The sequence below is a fragment of the Pterocles gutturalis genome, unplaced genomic scaffold (genome assembly GCF_000699245.1).
Source record: "Pterocles gutturalis isolate BGI_N339 unplaced genomic scaffold, ASM69924v1 scaffold31922, whole genome shotgun sequence".
Taxonomy (NCBI): domain Eukaryota; kingdom Metazoa; phylum Chordata; class Aves; order Pterocliformes; family Pteroclidae; genus Pterocles; species Pterocles gutturalis.
Window position 1 is genome coordinate 12,927 of NW_010116546.1, and position 5,235 is coordinate 18,161.

A 5,235-nucleotide genomic window follows, 5' to 3' on the forward strand; every position below is an offset into this window, starting at 1 on the left:
AGCTGAGCTTTAAACACAGCACCTTGAAGTTGCCAAGGTGGCTGGATATTGTGTAGCAGCTCTAACACACCGACAAATCTCTATTTATAGACAATGGGTTATAAATGTCAATAAACATAAAATGCTCTTGCCAACAAAAACACAATTAAAATGCAAGGAAGTTATGTAGGTAAATTCGCTAGTAGTAGAAATCCATAACAGAACTGGGGAATGACATTTGGTGACACATTACCCCAACAACTACTTTTCTGGGGCTGAAGCGCAGATGGGCACTGCCTGTGAGCAGGATTCTAGGAGCTTTACAGTGTTGGAGGCAAGAGCCTCACAGGTTAGCAAAAGCCTCGCAAACATCAGAATCAAACATCAGAATCAACCTTAGAGAATGAGATTTTGAAGAAAACCTTTCTTTGTTATTATTTCTAGAGAAGGAAATGAGAGGACCGTTTCACTCTTACTGCCCAGAAAAAGAAAAAAAAAAAAAAAAGAAACAAAAAAAGTGAGAAGAATCCTTGTACGGCAAGTAAAAGGACAGGCAAAATAAAATTAATTCAGACTAACTGAATTGAGAATGGAAATGCTGAAGGAAAGGAAATTGTAAAAGTCTGAGCTGTATTTTATCAAAAGTTACAATGTGATCTGTTTTAAGAGAATTCCCTGGAGATCAGTCCAAGATATTCAAGTGCAAGAATTAATATATTCTCTCACTCTAGATTTTAGAAATAATTTGAGATACAAGGCAAGCTAGGGGAGGTAGAAAATGCCTTAAATAAACTTGTTAAATATCCCTTGTCAGAATATTGCAAGTTTTATTGACCCAAGAAGCTCCTGTAGGGCTGTTTAGTACTTGTCACAGTTTCTAATTGTCTCCCATATTATTCCAATACTTAAACAATCCCAGTTGCTTCTAAATGGAAAAAATATAGCAAGCTACTTTGCCAAAATACATCAGGTAAAATGCTCACTAACATCTGATGCACGTAGAGGGAACTTTATTCTCAAAGGCACTTCTAAAGCACCTAGTATCTTTCTATCAGAACAAATGTACTTGATCATTTTTATTATAGAGTACTAGTACGGGATTTTCTGGGAATTAATAAGAGTTTGAATCATCTCTAGGCCTAGCTTTTCTTTCTGGGCAAATTTTTGTTTCTGTAGAAAAACACATCTAATGATATGAATCCTCTGATTGACTTAAATGCATGTTCTCTTTTATGTCTTGGTAAGTTCTCCCACTCTCTCCAGGAGATGCCTGTACTGTAATTCTCCACCACAGACTTTTGGAATAACTTTCATTATTGATGTTTCATCTTACTCAAGCCTTCTCTTCTGCTGCAAAAGGATGGGACACACTAACCTGCACCCTGTCTTGCACAGCCTGAAGTCAGTTTGCAAAGGAGAAAGAGGAGGCAGTAAACAGCCTGGCTGCCCAGGCACAACAGAAGTGTGTGGTGGCAGTCCCCGGCTGCCCTTGCTGCCCTGCAGGAGCAGGGGCCTCGCCGCACCTTTTGCACCCACCTGCAGCTCTGAAAGCCCTTGCTTTATCTCCTCCCTGAACCAGCAGCTGAGACAGCATAGGGGAACCAACCAGAATTTCGCAGATGATTCAGAAAAGCTAAGGAAAGGATTATGGCTTTACATACATTATAAATGCTTATGCCTTCATACCTTCAAACTGACTGCAAAGGATGTAATGTAGTTGAGGTTTGCCTATTATTGACTTCTCTCCAATGCATGCAGAAGTCTCTGAAAATAAAAGTGTTTCTTCCTCACAGTTCTGTGATTCAGAAGTAAGAGGTACATTGAATCTAATCTTCCTTGGGTTTAGGGAGAGATAGGGGACTCAGAAATGCTCTTGTAATCTCTTACACTTTTATGGAAAGAAATATGATATTAAGTATTGAAGCCAATGAAAAACTCATTTCACTAAGCAAGGAATGAATTCACTAGAATGAAACTTGCTAGGAAAACAATCAAAATCCAAACCAAAAAACCCAAACCCCAAACAAATGGAATTTAAACAAACCAATTTTGGAAGAGCTTGCAGCTGTAAAAGATTTAAAAAGATCTAGAAAAGCCTGATGCTAAGGAAGAATTATTTTCACTAATATAAGTAAAAATTCACTAGGATGAAATATGCTAGGAAAAAAGAACAAAACTAAACAAAAAGCCCTTAATCAAATGGAGTTTAAACAAACTGATTCTGGAAAAAGCTATTCCTCCTCAATTGTTCAGCAAGTTTTGTTTGAGAAAGTGCAAGTTGAGTTGTTTTCTGTTTGTTTGACCTTCTGCTCTGGAAAAAAAAAGCACACAACTGAAATTTTTTTTTTTGATGAAACTCCGCTGCCTTCTAGATGCATTACGAAGAGTTGAAACACAATAACAACTGCCTTTATCCTGCACAAGTCACCCTGAGAGGTACAATCTAACCCTGAATTTATTCATGGTGACTATCAGGCATGACTATGAAAGGGACATATAGTACTGAAGAATGAATATGAAATACATTTTAGTTGAAACAGTACATTATGACATAACCCCCCTTCTGTTAAATAGCCTCTTGTAACCTGATAGAAGGTTGGATGAACAAAAATGGAGGCACTTAAAATAGACAAAGGTTTTCTAAAAGTCAACTGCAACAAGAGCTCCATGTTAGTCCAATTCAGTACAGCTCGCTCTTCCAAAATCTCAGCGGCATGGCTTCTGAATGAAAAGCACATCTAAGTATTAATCTTTTGGGGAAGAAAAAAGTATAGAAGAAGAAAGAGCAGCTCACAAAAACAGATAAATGTTTTTGCATTAATTTTAAAGAATCTGCATTTCTCTTTCCACATGCGTGTCTGTACTGGAGGGAAACATGCCCAGGTGAGAGCTACCACCTCTGCACTGTCATCTACCTGAGAGAAGAAATTAAATGAAGTATCCATTTATTCAGAGATTTCAATAAGATGTGAGTTGCCGTAGAAGTCAGCAATACATTTTTCCAGACACTTAAATACTTATTTTAAATTATTCACAAATAATACATTCATATTCTGCTGCATTGGGTGGAGTTAACTTTGAGTTACTCCCTAATTATCTAACTAATGGCAATTCTCTATACTGAGTTTCTGATTTGCAATGAGGGAAATATACCATGAAATGAAAATACAATTCTCATTCCACATTAAATTTACTGAAATCCAGGTACCTGTTAAATATTTTCATGCTTTAAAGAGTATTAGACAGCTGTATGAGCAGGGAGGATAGAAAAGTTCTACTTTTTAACATCTTTTTCTAAATATCACTGATGGTTACTTTAAAATAATCCTTAAAGCATCAGTGATCTCTCTCATAGAAGACTTTTCTCACTTATTTTGATTATAGGTGCTTCCTATAGATGAGAAACTGCTTTCATGCTTGTATATACAATGTGGTTTGTGCAATCTCCATTTCTAACTCTAATTTAACACTTTACTGAAATGGTCATATTACTGACTTGGCAAGAAAATGTGTGTTGTGCTTTTTACTGAATTACTTTTTAAAACAAATGTATCAATAAATTATGTTCCTTTATGTAGTCAGATTTTCTGAAGTGCAAAAGAAAATGAAAAGCGTCAATTCTTCAAAGGCAGGTCAGGCTAGGAGGCAGTCCAGATTAGAAATAAGAACATTTTCCAAGATTTTATCATTAAAATCCATTCCAAATATTTAAACATACATATAATCATAGAATCATAGAATCATTAAGGTCGGAAAAGACCTCAAGGATCATGAAGTCCAACCCAACACCACCTAACTGACTAAACCATGTCCCTAAGCACCACATCTACACATTTCTTGAACACCTCCAGGGATGACTCCACCACTTCCCTCAGCCTGTTCCAATGCCTGATCACTCTTTCAGTGAAGAAATTTTTCTAATATCTAGCCTAAACTTCCCCTGGTGCAACTTGAGGCCGTTTCCTCTTGTCCTATCACTTTTTATTTTAGAGAAGAGTCCAGCACCCACCTCACTACACCCTCCTTATAGGTAGTTGTAGAGAGTGATAAGGTCTCCTCTCAGCCTCCTCTTCTCTAGACTACACAACCCCATTTCCCTCAATAATAGTATTGTAATTTGCTATGAAAATAGTGTGAGTCATGTTCTGAAGTGTTCTTCTTGGATTGTTTCCTCCCTTCCAATTATTTCCCTGTTGAAGGTATTCTTTCTTATCTCTTCTTTGCACATTTCCTTTTCTTTGATTTCCTGCAGTACTGTACCATACACCAGATGTGATTTCCATAGCTTTTTGCACTTTCATTTAAATCTTTTTTTTTTTTTTTTTTTTTTTTTTTTGGTAGGGTATTCTAGATATTGAGTGGGATGCTAAACAGACGTCCAGGTATTTTACAGCCTCGACATTGCATTACATTTTAAAAGCTTTTATGCAAAATGGCAAAGTATGATCAATAATGGTCTCTGAAGGCTAGATAATGCCTTTAGGCTTAACAGTTAATGTCGTTCCTTGATTAGGTGGATTGAAGACAAGTCTCAGTACAATTCCTATGAAAAAAGTAATTGTCTTTCCTGTGACAAGACCATGCTATGAACCACTGCAATGGGAAGACAGAACAATGGTCTCACCCTCATTGCACACCATCCTGCTTCCTTTGGGACTGCAATTAAGCTTACAAATGAGCAGGTCAGATAGCAGAGAGGCAACTGTGGACCTTCCGTTCCTGATGGACAGCTGTACCACAAAAGGGTGATCAGTAGGGCGCTTATCTTCCTCAGCCAGTTTCCAGTGGCTCAATTACTATGTACCAATCCAAATAAACTGTCACAGGTCACCAGGACCCCACAAGATGTAAGACAGAGAGCCATTAACCTTTGGTCTTGTGCAGTGGGTCCGGTGAGGTGCCTGTTGGTGCTAAAGGGAACCAGAGAACCTGAAGGGGAAAACCAGTCATGTAGACCACACCTGCCCTTGCAGCCTACCTGGACAGGAAAGTGCTTTGTGAGGAGCTCCATTAATTTAGACAGGATTACTTGGGGAAAGTAACCACCATATGGGCAAGTGAGCAAATCAGACCTGAAATGATTACCAAAGTGTTTTTTGCCTCAAGAGAATCCTGTTCTGCATTTCAGTCACTATGAGTTTCCCTGAAAAGTTCGCCTGCCTAGTGCTTTCTTCCAGAGAATATTCTGGTCACTCTTGTCAGAAGCTGAAACAATTCTGTGACAGGGAACCTCTGAAGATCAGCAGGGCAGGAATG